Source organism: Triturus cristatus, chromosome 7 (genome assembly GCF_964204655.1).
Source record: "Triturus cristatus chromosome 7, aTriCri1.1, whole genome shotgun sequence".
Classification (NCBI taxonomy): domain Eukaryota; kingdom Metazoa; phylum Chordata; class Amphibia; order Caudata; family Salamandridae; genus Triturus; species Triturus cristatus.
In genome coordinates, this window is record NC_140590.1 from 1,519,038,210 (window position 1) to 1,519,056,750 (window position 18,541).

An 18,541-nucleotide genomic window follows, 5' to 3' on the forward strand; every position below is an offset into this window, starting at 1 on the left:
ACCTCTTCGAAGAAGCAATGTGACAACTTCTTGAAAAATACAAAAATGAGAAGCGATCCCATCTCTTACCCTACTTTTTTTATTTCTCACTATTATTTGCTTGCAACAGCACAAATGTCCACTGGACCTCTAAAGAATCAACAAACATTTATTTATTTTTCTACACTATCACAGCCCTCTGTCGACTGGAGAATTTTGATTGGCTTTTCTTCCACCCCTCCCCTCAGCGTAGTTTTGTCACTAGCATTCGGTTTCCACAAAGCCGCCTCCCCTTCCTTATAACTTGTTTTTGTTTGCTGGTTCTTCATGATCGTACTTCTCAAAATCCTAAGTGCTTGAATTATGTCCCATCCTCCTGTCGAAACATAAAGAGGAAAATCTTGAACCAGGCATCCTTCCCAGCCAATCATACCAAGCATTTGCAATGCAATAGGTCTCGCTTTACTGATAGTTTGAGGTATTGGCATTGCAAATAATAATGCAACGCCAATAGCTCATACTTTCAGTAATACGAGACCTAGTGCATTGCAAATGCTCGCGTAGTGAGCCAGGAACCAGCATTGTATGTATCAGTGCAGTACCTCAAGCTGCTCCTAGAAGTCCCTAGTAGCAAGGCACCAGCACTGCATGTCTAGGTGCAGTACTGCATGTCTAGTTGCAGTACTGCAATCTGCTCCTAGCGGTCCCTATTGAGCATCATAAACTAAGCGAAACAGTACATAACTGCTTGAAATATGAGCAATTATATGTTTAAAGTTGTACGGCTATGGTGACATCAATGGGCAGTTGAGGATCCACTATAACAAAACAAGCTCACCCATGTTCAGGTAAAAGAAAATCATGTCCGCCATTATCCCATCGGTGGCGGCCATGCGGCTTAACTTGGGGGGAAAAAGAAGCATTGTGAGAGAGAGAGCATGTTCTACCTGCAACGGCAGGCAGAAGAAAGCCAATTAAGAAAATAGTGCTCTCGGGCTCTAATTAAAGCATACATGGAACAACTGAAGTAAAAGGGCCAGTCCTCATTGGAGGTTACAAATGAAAACACAGCGGTACTAAGGAGGGACTAACAAGCCTATTAACGAATCAGAAGCCAGCATTTACGAAGGACAATGACACAAGCCAATGACAAATATGGCTGGAGAGTGGGCAGGGCTACAAGTAAATACTGTAATACAGCATTCCACGTAGAGCAGCGCATACGGGCTGACTCTAGGCTCGACCTAAAAAGGAAACTTGCCTGCAGCCACGTTAGAAGCTGTATGGTGAGCCTACAACAACTTTTTAAGCTTACTTCATTTTCCTCTTTTGGATCTTTTGCCTACTACCTATGATCGTGAGATTCATCCAGTCCATTAAAACGTTGTCATGTGGAGTAAACCCTTGTTCTAAAAAAAAAAGTACTAATTTCTTCGGAAAACAAGTTGCGCCCCATCGGTGTTTAAAGCATTAGGCAAACCTTTTCTATTTTCTTCCTCGATAAATACAACTATGTTACCATAGTGAGTCCCAAGATTCTTAACTACTGCTGTGAGAAGCTGGCCTGGTATATGATGTCCACTAAGGTAAGAGGGCACCTTGCACCCGTCCCCACAAACCTTATGGTGCTTTAAGAGGTCTCAGACATCCTTAGAAAGCTATCCAAGTGGTAGCTGTGGAGAGCAGCCTTCATGCTTAGTCTTGAAGGAGTGTAAAGCAGCTTGTTTTACAAGGATGCAATCTTATAGTATAGATTAAATGAAAAAGAACCACGCAAAGTATTTATAAAAATATGCATTTATTATATAACACTATCTAGTGTGTTACAGTATCTCCTACATGGAGATATACACAAAGCATACAATACTTTAGCAAAGAAATCACAGTAAATGGCACTAATACACAGCAGGCCTCAGGGGGGACCAAACCAAATACTACCAAAGTGGTATAAGAACCACGAGTCGAGTCAGGAAAATGTCTAGAGGATGTAGAATTGCTGGGGACCCACAGAACCACCCATGGTAAGTAGATAGGGACCCCACAGAGAGTGCGTGCAATGTGTGAACACGACTGCGTGCTCCATACAAGTGTATGTGCAAGTCGCGGTTGGAAGTTTAAAGATAAGGGACGCTTCCCAGTTGACCGTGAAGAAACCCAGTGAAAGACAGAAGATTGGAGAGCCACCCCACACATGGATACAGTGGTACCAAAGTTAACTATCCCAGGGAAGTCAGGTGCATAGGTGTGAAGTAGCGTCAGAAACCACAGTCGAACCCAATGGAGGACTTCAGGAAAGTGCCCCTGCTGGATGAGGAGAAAGTGTCCGGAGGAATCCAAACATGGATTCTTGAAGAGGAGTACCTGAAAGCAGAGGGAACAGTGTCTATGCCACTCAGAGGTGACCAGGAGACTTGGAAGACGGATGCCTTCCGATGTCGGATGCTTCAGGAAAGATGATGGTGACCTTGACTCTGCAGCTGCAAGCACCTGGCGATACTGACGATGACCAGGACCTGGATATGAGCTGTCCCATGAAGTATGTCGAGTGCTGAGGGGTTGGTGTTTGGCGGGAGCACCAACAAGCTTTGGCATTTGCAATCCACGCAGTAAGTCAAGGTGCACGGTTGGGACCAGCACAGTCCAGGAGACTCACCACAAGCAGGAGAGTCAAGGTAGGCCCGAGAAATCAGGAGAGCCCAAGGATAACAAAGAGGAGTCTCAAATGGACCCACAGGCCGAAGGGCCAGGAGTCGCTAGAAGACCTCAAGCAGCTCACCAAAAGATGCAGGCCACAATGTGGTGTGGCTGAAGATTCTGGTGACTGGAGGTGCTTGAGGTTGGGGCTACTTGGAGCCCAAAGATCTTCTTGCAAAGATGTCAACAAGCCTTTGCAACTGCAAAGGGGACGCGGTACACAGGAGTTCAGTAATTGCACCCCCCACAAGGACTACTGGCCTCAAACTTGGCAAGTGGGTAGATCAGGCCTCGGGAGCTGAGGAAAAGCACCACCTGTGTTGCGGAGCCCAGATGAGCCCAGGATCTGCAGACGGTCATCTTCATTGCGGTGCCTGCGAATGCAGGAGAGTGACTCCTTCACTACAAGGGAGATTACTTTGGTTGTCTTTGATGCTTCACCGGCCTTGGAAGGTTCCTGTATGATGCACAGGCACTGATGATGCAGCAGACTGGAAGGGAGACTAAGTCAGGCCACACAAATTCCGGAGTGCCCAGACGGTATTGGTTTCAGTTCTGAATCGTATCCCACGACCAATCTAGGAAATTACACCCAAGTAAGCCCTTAAGTACCCTAAAGAGAGGTTTGGGAAGATTCAGGGGACCCTCCCAGGGGAGGGCCCTTCCGGGGGGAGGTTACTCCCATGTCCTTTGTCCTGTTTCACGCCAGAGCGGGAGCCAATGGCTCCCAGGACTTGTTTGAACTGGACTATACACAGGGACATCAAATGTGCCCCTTATGCAGACTTTCAGGCGCTGGCAAGCACACCCACCCAGCCCTAATACACTAAATCCTGTCTGGGCGGTGGTCACACCTCCCTGTGACAGGATGCCTATCTTTCTACCTTGCCATACTCGAGTTTGGCTCAGCAGCAGGAGGGCAGAAATGTGTCTCTGGTCACCAGCAACCATTTTGTGCTGTCAGGGACTAGAAGGCTGGTACAGAGAACACTGAGAGCCTTACGGATCGCTTTTCAGCAATAATACCTCCCACATCATTTACGGTTTGGGTGTATGATTTCAACATGTTTGATACCAAACATGATAGGATTCGTTGCAGCCATTTTCAAGATGATCATTGCACGATTATGCAGTGCCCTTCTATATAGTATATGGCTGCTTCACTGATAATCTGGGAGAATGGACTCCCTAGGCTGCAGGTGTGTCCAGCTCATGCAGGGTCACCCTCTCATTTAGAACCAAGCACCCTGCCCTCTGGATTGTACAGGCCTGCTATAGGGGTGACTTATAGGTTTAAAGTGCAGTGACCCTTAGATATAGTAAACCTATATCTTTAGTAAGTGGTGCATGCACCAACTTACACAGGCTGCAATGGTAGGCCTTTAGTTCGATTTTGAATGGTCTCTCATGGGTGGCATAAGACATGCCTCAGCTCATGGGAGACCCTTGGGGTACCTATGCCCTTGGTACATGGGTACCATATACTAGGGACTGACAAGGGTACCCCAGTATCCAATCTGGGGTGTACCTAAGTACATAACACAACAATTTAAGGAGAAAGCAGATAGACTGGGGTCCTGATTAGCAGGATCCCAGTCAGACTAGTCAAAAACAGCATCACATCAAGCAAAAAGTGGGGGTAACCATAAGAAGCAGATCCTTCTTTCCTACAACTACCCACACCCATTTGGAATGGAAACCACTCGACACAACAACCGCCGTCCCTTACCTGGAAACAAATAAAACCGCTCCTTGGCAACCTAATTTATTCCAAGGGACTACAACATACTGGCTGGTGACAAAAGTGAGAAGCAAATTCTTTTTGATTTGTCAGCAGTGGCTCATTTGCCATCTTAAATCCATTCTCCTACCACGGTGTTCACCTTGGACCACTAAAACATGTATGATCTGTTTTGGCAATATTCCTTCTCAAATGTCGTGCATGTGGAAGGCTTGAAGGATCCGCTCCCCCCCCCCCCCCTCCAATTTAGCAGGCGTGATCTTACCACCTCAAATAGTCTTCACATTATTTTGCTATCACTCCCAAAGTCTCCCCATCTCACAAAAGTTATTGTGTGAACAACGTTCTGCCACTTTGCCCTCCACTTAATCTGTTGCTAGTGCTGTACTCTACTTATTTTGCCCATTTCATTCGTCCTCATCCCCAAAACTTCTCTTCACCCTCATTCTCACTCCCTTTATTTCCCAGAGATGACATAGACAAACCATCTGCAACTTTATCATGCAGTCCTCCCACTTATTGCACCAAAATCTATTCCTTGACCCTTCTGTCCATCAGGAAATCCTCTGCAGAAACCTTGGAGTACAATTACATTATGGATTTGTAGTACAATTGAACAAAAAAGGGTAAAACGACAAAAAGAGCTGCGTTTTGAACTTCCCAATTGCATGTAAGAGAATATATAAATAGTTAACCTTGTAACAACCACTGCACTACTGATCAATATGTGGCAAGACTACACCTAACCTTTTTATACTTTCATCATTCATCAGCGTTGTTTCTAATCCTAACTAACGTACTAAATGTTGTGGCACTAACTATATTCATGAATCTCAAACCCTTTCGGAATCTTTTGTCCAGTTAACCACAATCCCTATCTTTTTCAAGCTATATAAATATTTAACACTTGCAGAATTCCCACAAACCTTGGTAATACTCAGCTAGAACCCAGAATGACTATAGTTTTGGGCACTGGCATCCAGGCACTGCTTCTACCAACTTGAACCTTGTTTTATACCTTCACTTATGATGTGGCCTAAATCCATAGACCTCATGATGAATTGGCATTTCTCTGCTTTAGTTGTCGAGCCACAATTGCTGCTCCCCTTTAGAGACTCACTATTACTACATCATGTCCCTAAACGCTGCCACATTATACTGTTTTTCCGGAACGTAATGAATTTTTTTCGGCAACACTTCATCGGTTAAAACTTAGCCCCTGATCAGACTAAAATGAACACCACTCAAAGAAATCATAACCCCTTAAGAGGTGTTATGAACAAACCAAAGTGTTTGTGCTTTCCTCAAGCATCCCCTATTGTAGGCAGATCTGGACTTCATGCTAAAGGCGCTTGACCAGCATAGCCAATGATACTGAAATCAAGACTGTATAACTAAAATATTCTGCTGAGGTTGTGTACATCTGCACACGTTTAAATCCATTGGTTGTGTGTTATGGGCACAAACATGCCCAATTTCCATGCTCTTGTAACTATTCTAACTGATCATTCAGAAGACTGAACATTGTTTTCCGTTGTACAACCAGTGTTAATTTCACAAACTACTTTGTCTAAAGTTGTTGAACGTGAAGCATTTGACTTCACCATTCATAGCACAGTTTCTGATACAATATTGTAGAAATATATATTTTTTTAAAACTTTGCTTCATGACTAGACAGCTCATATTTGTTTTTACACACTGTTCAGTGAACGATGCCTACAACCCTTCAGACTATGGTTATTTGATAGTATTCTTTTTTTGTTGGGACTACTGGTGCAGTAAAACAATTGATTCCTAAGAAAAGAAATAATATCACACTTGAGTTTGGTTGATTGACAAATTACTCAAATGGGCCGCAGTTTGCCTTGTACCCTGGGAAAGAATGTCTCTCGAATACCGCACTTATTCGCAGTCCAAAACACGCTTGAAGTATTCAAATTGTTATCTTGGACATTATAGGTTCTCACATTACCCTCCCCCTGCTAATACAGGGTGCTTTGTGGCTACACCCATCAACCCCTCTAAATCGTGTAGTAGAATATGGTTTCCTTGGAAGCAGTACTTTTTAGGTCAAGTCTCGGCAGCGCATGCGCTGCTCTGCGAGGCATGCTGTATTCGAGTATGGACTCAACGCTCTGCCCACTCTCCACCCATATTTTTCATTGGCTTGTGTCATTGTCCTTTGTAAATATTGGCTTCTGATTTTAATAGGCTTTTTAGAGCCTCCTTAGTACAGCCTTGTCTTAATTTCTAACCTCCCATCAGGACTGGCCATTTCACTTCTGTTAAACAGTATGTCTTATTTAGTCTGTAAGCACTATTCTTTAATGAGTTTCTCCTACTTCAGGCACAACATGCTTTCCTGTAGCATTCAGAGTGCCATGCTTGCTTTCACTTTCCAAGCAGCCCGGGACAATGGCGGCCGCTTCTTTGAAATTAGATGGGTCTTGCATTAACAAGAGTTTGAGCTATTGGCATTGTAAATGACAATGCCTTTTATTTATGTGTTAATTATCAAAAAAGATGAAAGGCACTGTCATTTACTATTCCAGTAGCATAAACTCTCGCAAATGTGAGACCTATTGCATTTTCAAATGCTTGTTCCTAATGGCCACTAAGCAACAGTGATCTACCAGCTTCAGATGGAAACATTCCTGGAGCTGGGTACTGCGACATGCTTGCTGCTGCTATCTGAAACACTATTTGATTAAACAACTATGAGAGTTGTCTAAGCTAATACTTCAACACTGCATACCTTTGGATTCATGTTTAATCCTTCTTTAAAGTACTTTCCAGGGGCGTATTCCGTTGAATGTGTACAACCTTTTTTGATGCAAGTCATTTGGTAAGAGAATAAAATTTCTATGAAAATCTTACTCCTATATGCAATGATGATCTATTCCAGCCATACAGAAGCTGTAGGCTGTATCAATGTGGCCCAGAATTGGTCCTATGTAGATTTTTAATTTTATTTAGTTAAAAGTATCTACTTTGAAATATAGAGACTGTTTGTATTTTTGACATATCCAAGGTCCAATCACAAATAGTGTATCTGGTCCTTTGTGAGCCAATACTCCAAATTCTCTGAAGAACTTGGAGTGGGAGTATTCTGCTTTAAGCTACTGCCGCTATGGAAAACCTAGGTGGTTGGGATTTTGTGGGCTGTGACCATGGGGTGGTTTATGGCTAAGCAGTTACCTCTTTCACCAGCATTGTCTTCTGCAGGTTACGATGACCGCATAAGGTCTTTCCACTGCAGTACGGGATTAGTAACTGGAAGAGGCACCATGACCCATTAAGGAGACCTGCCCAACATTTTCCAAGGTAAGTGAGCACAGTTCTGAGAGTGGAATGGCCGATCTTCCACTTCTGATTCTTCACCCCCAGTGAAAAGAACAGAAATATTAAATTCTCAGAAAATTTTGCACAAAAACCACTGTAATGTCTTCCCCCAGAGTTCCAAAAAATTGATAAGATGAAGTGGGTACAGGAACTCAGAGGACTATAGGTAGCTTGAAAAGAAGTTAAGATTACTGTAACAGGGGTTCAGATGAAAAGGTAGGACGCGCTGACCAGCTGCCTATACCTTAATACTGCTGGTGTACTTGAAGTTTCAAGGTTAGCAGAGAGGTGCTCCACTTTCCCAAAGGGACATTGAAGGTTCAGCAATGTCAGAATTAGAACTGTAAATTCAACAAGCATTTGCAATGCAATAGGTCTCGCATTTGCGAGAGTTTGAGCTATTGGCATTGTAAATGACAATGCCTTTTATTTATGTGTTGTTTTTCAAAACAGATAAATAAACGGTATTGTCATTTACATGCCAATAGCTTAAACTCTCGCAAATGCGAGACCCATTGCATTGCAAATGCTTGTTGAACACAGTAACAAAGTGCAAACCCAACTCCTCAAATCAAAAGAGCCAATGGAAAATGAGCAGTTTCAAAAATTTCTAAAAGCTTTTGTCAGCCAGGCACATATTGCAGAGTATATCTTACATTTCACTGCAAGCATCGGGAAGAGCCATATCATAACAAACCACCTATTTCTTTGTTAAAAGATGGCCTATGCTGACAGACTATAAAAACACTTTGGCCTCCTGCATCACTGTGCACAATGCATGACTCACTTCAAGCAGGCACACAATGGCATCCAAGGAAAGGGATGTGACGTAACACACTGTAACAGTTTTCAAACTGAATTTTTAAATGCTTTGCAAACTTTCTCCGTCTTTTTCTTCGACTTAGACTGGACTGCTTGAGAAAACCAGAAAAAGTACTTTGCAGAAACTAGTCGAGAAAGATTTTCTCTCAATATATTTAATGCACAAAATAATATAATAGAACCTATCGTGATAATTTGAAACACATATCACATTACTTTGAGTAGGCGCAAGGTCTAAAGTAAGGTCAAAACAGAATGGTCGAACTTTTCCCCTCCTCCCTCTCAATTTTAATATCCTCCCGCTGCATGGCGGAATACACTTGTTTGGCATCTGCCAACATTCTATGTTACTAACTACATATCAGCTTGCAGTAATGCAAAGATTACTTTCAATATTACAGCTGTGTAAAGACCATGAGAGCAATCTCGATAATGCAAACATATTTTTTTACAGCAATATTGTGTCCTTACAATGGTTATTCAAAGAAAACTGCTGCAAATCTCAATTCCTTTAGCTCACAATCCATCCTAATAGTACTGTTCGTAGTCTAATCATCCAGCGCAGGGCTGCCCCCACTGAGACATCTCTTCTCTAGGATCGTCCCATGGTTTGAGGAAAGGTTTGGAGGGAAATATGACAAGTTAATCCATTACTGTGGTGCTGTGACTTGCACAGTTCAAGTTCACCTCTTCAGACAGCTAAACAGGGAACTGTTCTTTAAAGAGAGATTGTAACTTTAAATTAAATTAAATGATACCTTCTGCATGGGCGTGTATTAAGTGTGTATTGTCCCACATCCAGCCATGCATCTCCACGGTTTTCTCCTTGTGTACTCGCACTCTTACTCCAAGTATGTTTCCAGCGAGGAGCACGTGCTAATGAGGATGGACTAATGACATCTGAGTCACCGTAATGGTACATTGTTGAAACTTTCGCTGGCGCCCTTATCTCCCGCCCGCCTTCCCAACCGGTTGGGGAAGATGTCCCAGCATAAACAACTGAATGTAAGAGACGCTTATGCGTAACCAGGAAACAAACATAAACAAGCATTTGTAGCACACGGACACCGGGAGATAGGACATGAGAGCAAAGCAAATGAGCAGCCTGATAAGATTTATACCCCGGAGGGAGATAAGGTATGCGCGGCATGTGGTTGTTGTGAGGGCTTGCAAGAGAGACTCTGGATGCCTGGCTCTGCGAGTTTGGTGCTCAGCCATGGGAAACAAAAGAGAGGAACGGATTAAGGGTGGGTGCCTAGTGGGAGGGTGACTGAGGAAGACGGAGATAACGGTCATATTGTTCTTACCATGCTACTACACGCTATGCAATAAAATGGATTTATACTATGGTACATTTTGTTGCTCTGTGTCTTGTTATCTGCTTGACGTTTGTCAAGTATGCTGTGCCATATTCTGACATAGCATGCTATGTGACATTTTGTTCTGCTGTCTTAAGTAATAGTATTTAAGATGGTTGCACATTTTACATCATGGTTTGTGAGATTTCTACCGAACCACGTTACTTTGAGGTTCAGTGCCCATTCAGACCTTGGCCACTTTGCTCAGACTCTCGCGTTTCCCGTTAGTGAGAACCGTGGCGATGTTGTCAGTTCATTTCTCGCGGGTGAAACAGCCACTAGGTGGCGCCGATACCCAATGCTGACACCCTGGGCTGCTCGAAACACGCATATGTATAACACCGAGTGTAGAGAAACTCAGTCGTGGAGAAGGAATCCCCTGCCCTGGGTGTTTATGAACAGTGTTATTGTGTCAACGTATTTGACGTTTAAAGCCTGCAATAAACAGATTTAAAACAGAGGGAAAACTCCTCTGGCAAATTACAGTGTCCAATGGCATCTGCACAAAAGGACGGGGCACTCTGGGATTTAAAGACGGGGAAGGGAGTAGAAGCGAGTACGAGAATGTTTCTCATCAGCCATTTGCTTGTAATAAGACGCGCTAGTGGAAGGAGTGATTTTACCTCAGAATTACAGTCGGCAGCTCCACCTTTTATCTGCCACGGGAAGTGCAGCTTAAGCTGGAGCCGTAAATCACGGAAGCCGTGTGCCCTGCTCGGTGGGTGCGACCACCGTGCACAAAGGCCGTAGATGTCCCTCGGGCTGGGGGATGCCACGCAGGGTTGGTACAGCGCACTCTGGGCTTTGATGCTGTGCCTGCCAGCCCCCTCACATGCCAGGCCTACTCTGCGGTGGTGAGCCAGCTGCATGGGGCCTGGGGTGTGGGCAAACATATGCTGCATTTGGGAAGGCTAGGCCCCGGCCCGGGGTAGCTTCCTCTGCAAAGGGGGCTGGACTCTGATTATAGGCAAATATGTTTACATTTATTTCCCGCAGACAGGAATGTACACTCGTCCGTCTTCATAAATATACAAGGAAGTTAACCGCGAAGTGATCGCAGGGGAAAATGTAAGGAAGACATTGATGTTTGATCGCGATCAAACATCAAAGCGGCCGTGCGGCCGCGAAAGTGAAAGCAAATGGTGTGCAGGCTGCCAAATGGTGGGGGATCAGGAAGTGCAAACGAGTGCTTTCAAGCTGCCAAAAGGTGCGTGCGCCCGGCACACATGCACTGTATTTGGAGGCCTGAAAGCACTCGTTTGCACTTCCAGATCCCCCATTTACAAAAGCTCTCGCGAGAGCAGCGCTAAAGCGCTGTCTCAGCGAGACCTAAAAACGACATAAAAAGCCATTGCAAGGAGGTTGGAGTTACTTTTTGGAAGGCATAGACACCTCCTGCCACCTACATTTTATTTTGGTGTATTAGCTTAGTTCTTGACCAATTATATTTCAAGCTAGTCCGATATGTTGCCCATTAATTACTACTACCAGCTGTGATGTCTTGTTTTTTTGATGGGTGGAGGGGTTTGTTCTTGTTATGTTAGTCCTAGCTTCTTTAGCAAGGTTCTCCCCTACATTTTTGCCTTCAATCCTCCTGTTTTTGGCGGCTCTGTTTTAGGGAGCTCAGTATTTTGCAGCTCAGTATTTGTTAGCTCAGTATTCAGCAGCTAAATATTTGGCAACTCAGTTTTTGACAACTCAGCTTCTAGCGACTCAGTTTTTGGCTTGCCATGTTTTTGTCTGCTTTTTATTGTGCATTTCTTTTTATCGGAATTTTTAGTTTTTTTACAAGCACGCCTTAAGCAACTGCCAATGCCCTAAATCCTCTGGCACGCTTGAAGCTTCAGCAATGTTAGAATTGGAAATGAAAATTTAAAAGTTTCACAGCAAGCCACTGCAAGGAGGCTGGTGTTCTCTTTTGGGAGGCATAGACACCTACTGCAACCTACTCTTTATTTTGGTATATTATGCTGGTTCTTGACTTGTATTCCAAGATAGTCCTATGTGTTGCCCAGTCATTACTCCTACCAGCTGTGATGTTTTTTTTTTTTTCTTTTTTTTTCTTTTTAGGGGGCTGGAGGGGTTCGTTCTTCTCCTTTTAGTCCTGGCATCTTTGGTGTGGTTCTCCCCTAACCTTTTGCCTTTAACCTGTTTGGCGGCTGTGTTAATTGGCAGCTGTGTTAATTGGCGGCTGTGTTAATTAGCGGCTGTGTTAATTGGCGGCTGTGTTAATTGGCGGCTGTGTTAATTGGCGGCTGTGTTAATTGGCGGCTCCGTTTACTGGCGGCTCCGTTTACTGGCGGCTCCGTTTACTGGCGGCCCCGTTTACTGGCGGCCCCGTTTACTGGCGGCCCCGTTTACTGGCGGCCCCGTTTACTGGCGGCCCCGTTTACTGGCGGCTCCGTTTACTGGCGGCCCCGTTTACTGGCGGCCCCGTTTACTGGCGGCCCCGTTTACTGGCGGCCCCGTTTACTGGCGGCCCCGTTTACTGGCGGCCCCGTTTACTGGCGGCCCCGTTTACTGGCGACCCCGTTTACTGGCGGCCCCGTTTACTGGCGGCCCCTATTTTTAGTGACTGTTTTTGGCAGCTCGCTTTTTGGAAGCTGTTTTTTCCTGCTCAGTACTTGGCAGCTCAGGATTTTGCAGTTCGGTATTTGGCGGCACAGGATTTTTCAGCTCACTTTTAGGTAACTCAGTATGTGTCTGGCTCAGTATGTGTCTGGCTCAGTATGTGTCTGGCTCAGTATGTGTCTGGCTCAGTATGTGTCTGGCTCAGTATGTGTCTGGCTCAGTATGTGTCTGGCTCAGTATGTGTCTGGCTCAGTATGTGTCTGGCTCAGTATGTGTCTGGCTCAGTATGTGTCTGGCTCAGTATGTGTCTGGCTCAGTATGTGTCTGGCTCAGTATGTGTCTGGCTCAGTATGTGTCTGGCTCAGTATGTGTCTGGCTCAGTATGTGTCTGGCTCAGTATGTGTCTGGCTCAGTATGTGTCCGGCTCATTTCTTTTGATGTATATCTTAATAATATTATAGCCACTAAATGAATCACTATCATGTTAACAGAATACTGCTTTCCTGTCTCAGAGTTAAGCCTGTCAGAGCTTATGGTCTTGAACTCACTGGTTTATGTACTGAAAAAATATATTTAAAAAAATATTTTTAAACAACTTTGTTTAGTCACATGGGCTTAGAAAATGGGGATCTCGCTTAATAGGGTGTTGTTTGTCGTTCATCCAATTAAAAACCCATATTCGTAAGGAATCTGAGTAAAGACTGCTCAATGATTCAGTCAATCAATCATAGGTTTGTTAAGTGCAACTACTCACCCGAAAGGGTGTCAAGGCACTGGAGGGTCAGGGGGTGGGGCGCAGCTCCCGGTTGTACACAGCGATCCATTGAAGAGCCAGGTCTTCAGGTCCTTTGTGAACTTAGAGAGTGTTGGCGTCTGTCTCAGGTGGCGTGGGAGGGTGTTCCATGCCTTGGCCACGAGGAAGGAGACCTCCTGTTCTGGACTTTTTGATGCACTGCACCGTAACGAGGGAAAGCTGGGCTGAGTGGTGGGCTCTTTTGGGTGCGTGGAATGAGAGGCGGTGGTTCAGGTAGGCAGGTCCGGTATTGTGAAGGGCTTTGTTGGGCATGGGTGAGAAGCTTGAAGGTAATTCTCTTCTCGATGGGGAGCCAATGTAGGTTCTACAGGAGTTGAGTGATGTGGCAGTGGTGTGATAGGTTGAGGACTAGTCTGGACATTCTGGAGTTTGCGGGTGAGGTTCTTCTTGATTCTGGCGTAGATTTGTCATCTTATGGAATTTTTTCCCAATTTGAAATCTGAATTTTATTACTCAATATCTGCGAATTCAGTCCACATATTGAATTGTACATTGAACTTTTAGCAAATTTCATAGAAAAATTTGTATAATGTCTTGCACAGGGCCCTAAAAAATTAATAAGACAGCGGTTAGAGATACAGGTAGTCTGAAAATAGAGGTAAAGACATTGCTGAAAGATCGCTTTCCCGGGGGGGCAGCTTAGAAGATAGGATGCCTTGAGCAACTGCCCATGCCTTATTACCTCTGGTGTACTTGAAGCTTCAGCAATGTCAGGATTGGAACTGTAAATTCAAAAGCTACACGACAACCTACTGCAAGGAAGATAGTGTTAGATTGTGGGAGGTATAGACACCAGCTGCTACCTACTTTTTATTTGGGTATGTTATAATAGTTCTTGTCTTCTTATATTGCATGGTATTCAGATGTGATTCCCCTTCATTACTATGACCAGATGTGCTGGATTGTTTTTTATTGGGTGGGGTGAGTTGGTTCTTGGCCTGTTAGACCTACCATCTTTGGCACGGTCCTCCCCTAACTTTTGGCCCTCGACAATCCTGCTTTTGGCAGCTGTCCTTTTGTTGGCTCTCCTTTTGGCTTGCACAGTGTCTGGCCGCCCATTGTGTGGTGGCCCAGTGTTTGATGACCCACTGTTTTTGGCCTGCCTTGTTTTTGGCTTGCCTTGTTTTTGGCTTGCTTTGTTTTTGGCAGCTCAGTTTCCTACTGCAAGGAAGATGGTGTTAGTTTTTGGGAGGTATAGGCACCACCTGCCACCTACTTTTTTAATTTTGTGATATTATAATGGTTCTTGGCTTTTTATATTGCAAGGTAGTCAGATGTGTTGCCCCTTCATTACTACTACCAGGTGTGATGGCTTGTTTATGGTAGTGTGTGGAGAGTTGGTTCTTGGCCTGGTTCTCCCCTAAGCTTGGCATGGTTCTCCCCTAACCTTTGCCCCTCAGCAATCCTGCTTTTGGCGGCCCTGCTTTTGACGGCCCTGCTTTTGGCGGGCCAGCTTTTGGCGACCCAGCTTTTGGCGGGCCTGCTTTTGTCAGGCCCAGTGTTTGGCAGGCCCAGTGTTTGGCAGGCTCAGTGTTTGGCGGGCCTTATTTTTGGCGGCTCTGTTTTTGATTTGCATTGTTTTTGGCAGCTCTGTTTTTGGCTTGCCTTGTTTTTGGCAGCTCTGATTTTGGCTTGCCTTGTTTTGGGCAGCTCTGATTTTGGCTTGCTTTGTTTTTGGCAGCTCAGTTTCCTACTGCAAGGAAGATGGTGTTAGTTTTTGGGAGGTATAGACACCAGCTGCCACCTACTTTTAATTTTGTGATATTATAATGGTTCTTGGCTTCTTATATTGCAGCTGTGCTGGCTTGTTTTTTTAATTGGGTGGGGTGAGTTGGTTCTTGGACTGTTAAACCTACCATCTTTGGCATGGTTCTCCCCTAACTTTTGGCCCTCGAATATCCTGCTTTTGGCAGCTGTCCTTTTGGTGGCTCTCCATTTGGCTTGCACTGTGTTTGATGACCCACTGTCTTTGGCTTGCCTTGTCTTTGGCTTGCCTTGTCTTTGGCTTGCCTTGTCTTTGGCTTGCCTTGTCTTTGGCTTGCCTTGTCTTTGGCTTGCCTTGTCTTTGGCTTGCCTTGTCTTTGGCTTGCCTTGTCTTTGGCTTGCCTTGTCTTTGGCTTGCCTTGTCTTTGGCTTGCCTTGTTTTTGGCTTGCCTTGTTTTTGGCTTGCCTTGTTTTTGGCTTGCCTTGTTTTTGGCTTGCCTTGTTTTTGGCTTGCCTTGTTTTTGGCTTACCATGTTTTTGGCGGCTCCTTTTTTGGCTTGCCTTGTTTCGGAGGCTCCTTTTTTGGCTTGCCTTGTTTCGGAGGCTCCTTTTTTGGCTTGCCTTGTTTCGGAGGCTCCTTTTTTGGCTTGCCTCATTTTTGGCGGCTCAGTTTTTGGCCTGCCTTGTTTTTGGCCTGCCTTGTTTTTGGCGGCTCAGTTTTTGGCTTGCCCTGTTTTTGACGGCTCAGTTTTTGGCTTGCCTTGTTTTTGGCGGCTCAGTTTTTGGCTTGCCTTGTTTTTGGCTTGCCTTGTTTTTGGCTTGCCTTGTTTTTGGCGGCTCAGTTTTTGGCTTGCCTTGTTTTTGGCTTGCCTTGTTTTTGGCTTGCCTTGTTTTTGGCGGCTCAGTTTTTGGCTGCTCAGTTTTTGGCTTGCCTTGTTTTTGGCAGCTCAGTTTCCTACTGCAAGGAAGATGGTGTTAGTTGTTGGGAGGTATAGACACCAGCTGCCACCTACTTTTAATTTTGTGATATTATAATGGTTCTTGGCTTCCTATATTGCAAGGTAGTCAGATGTGTTGCCCCTTCATTACTACTACCAGGTGTGATGGCTTGTTTTTGTTTTTGGTAGTGTGGGGAGAGTTGGTTCTTGGCCTGGTTCTCCTCTAACCTTGGCATGGTTCTCCCCTAACCTTTGGGCCTCAGCAATCCTGCTTTTAGCGGCTCTGCTTTTGGCGAGCCAGTGTTTGGCAGGCCAAATGTTCGGCGGGCCTTGTTTTTGGCAGCTCAGTTTTTGGCTTGCCTTGTTTTTAGCTGCTCAGTTTTTGGCTTGCCTTGTTTTTTAGCTGCTCAGTTTTTGGCTTGCCTTTAATTTGGTAGCTTTTTTTGTACCTTTCTTTCGATGGGCATGTTGATGCTGCTATCGCCACTAACGATGCCTCTATTTTGTTTACAGTATACTGCTGTCCTATCTGAGTTAAGCCTGCCAGCGCTTATGGTCTTGTTCACATTGGTTTATGTGCTGGACAAATGTTGTTAAAATATTTATTTAAAAAACATTGTTTAGACAAATCAGCTTAGAGAATGGTGATCCCATCTGACAAGGTGTTGGGCATCTTTAAGCCACTCTAATACATATATTCATAAGGATCCTGGGTAAGGACTTGATGATTCATGTGTACTTGTGTCATCTTATGGAAAATAAACTCTCAGAAAATGTTGCTCAAAGATCACTGTAATATCTTTCCATGGGTTACAAAAATATTGATAAGATGACAGTGGATAGAGGGACAGTGAGAGGTGAGGTAGCCTGAAAAGAGAGGTTAAGAAATAGTAGGATGCCTTGAGCAACTGCCTGTGACTTAATACCTCTAGTGTACTTAAAGCTTTAACAATGTCAGAATTGGTATTCTAAACTCAAAAGCTAGACGACAAGCAATTGCAAGGTGGCTGGTTTTGGCTTTTGGGAAGCGTGGACCCTGCCTACACCTAATCTTTATTTGGGTTTATTATGATAGTTCTTGAATTCTTATATTCCAAGGTAGTCGGATTTGTTGCTCCTTTATTAGTACCAGCTGAGATCTCTTGTTTTTTGGGGGGAAAATTTTGGGGGGCAGGGTTGGTATTTGCCTGTTAGACGTTGCATCTTTGGTGTGGTTCTCCCTTAACTTTTTGCTGCAAACTCTATTTTTGTAGGCTCTGTCATTGGTGTCTGTTTTTGTTAGTTTAGTATTTGTTAGCTCAGTATTTGTTGGCTCAGTATGCGGCTCAAAATTTGGCGGCATGTTATCGGGCAGCTCATTTTTTTGTCAGCCTACCGCCATCCTGTCTTCGAGTTAAGCCTGCCAGCGCTTATGATCTTGAACACATTGGTTTGTTATGTGTTGAAAATATTCAAGGAAACAATTTTTTTAATCAACTTTTAGTTACATGGGCTTAGAGCAGAGGTCTTCAAAACTTTTGATTGTGAGACCCCCCTGTCATCACTTTTTTTAGGCACAATGACTCCCTCCTGACGACAACTCCTCGACAACCAGAAGCGCGCGCAATCATTTTTACAGTGGGGAAATAATACTAGGTGTTTAGCAAACCAAAGGTTGTGTTGTTCGGCGTCAGGCTTACCACAGACTTAAAAAAAAAAAAAAAAAGGCTCCAAAAAGAATTACTTAAAAATGCACAATGTTATTATATTTTTTCAAAAACAAATTTAATAAAATCTAATAAAATTATTCGGTTAACACCTTTCTAAACTAATGTGATGGGTGTGCCTGTTTTTCTCCAGAGAGACAGTAAATCTGCGGTTGCATCTTGGGTGTTAAACTGGCACTGAACCAGTTTAACACCCAAAAATAGCAATAAGCAACAATAAGGTGACCAGTCCAGGTTTTCAAAGGGCCTTATGCTGTGCAGCAACACTGGCCGCTGCTTTTTATTAACAGTTCAACATTTTGGATAAAAAAAAATTGTTTTTTGTTAAAATCAGAAGATTACGCTTTAGAGGAGGATCATATGACAAATGCAGCAAATCTTTAATAATGCCAAGATCACCTCACAATTGCATTTTTCAAGTGGGCATGAGCTGTAACTTTAGTGCAAGGCATCCGAGGAGAACCATCCTATAATTCATGAGATGCTGATGACTTGGTTTTTACAGCTGCATAAAACTGGAGGTTGCTGAACATCATTCATCGTCATTAAAACATACCATTTACAATCATTAATGATGAACTGTAAGGTCCAGGTAGGATGCTTTCTTTAATTCCAGGGGAGGAAGTGGCCCTTTAATCTTCTTTCATACCGTTTTTCTAAAACGGTTTTTATTTTTAATAGGAAAAAACTGATACTTCTATTTGAGCAAAAACTGTCTCCTGGTTATATTACTTTTTTGCTGCTGTTTACTTGAGTCTGAACATGGGGTGGGGTCAAAGATGTGGCTAAACAGAATATTCTTTACATTTCTTTAGGTCTTTCACCGTCGGTTATATACCTATAAAATAACTGCCTGCCTAAATGAAAAAGA

General features: G+C 44.0%; 1 long non-coding RNA gene across 4 annotated transcripts in view; it reads left to right on the forward strand.

The window, feature by feature from the left end:
• Positions 1–18,541, forward strand: part of LOC146812281 (uncharacterized) — a 272,606-nt gene that overhangs the window by 2,716 nt on the left and 251,349 nt on the right. For 3 of the 4 annotated variants that reach the window (XR_014965899.1, XR_014965897.1, XR_014965896.1), the window contains one exon: positions 7,641–7,739. The exons of the other annotated variant lie outside the window; for it this stretch is intronic. This is a non-coding gene — a long non-coding RNA (uncharacterized LOC146812281). The remainder of the gene's footprint in view (positions 1–7,640; positions 7,740–18,541) is intronic. 4 annotated transcript variants of the gene reach the window in all.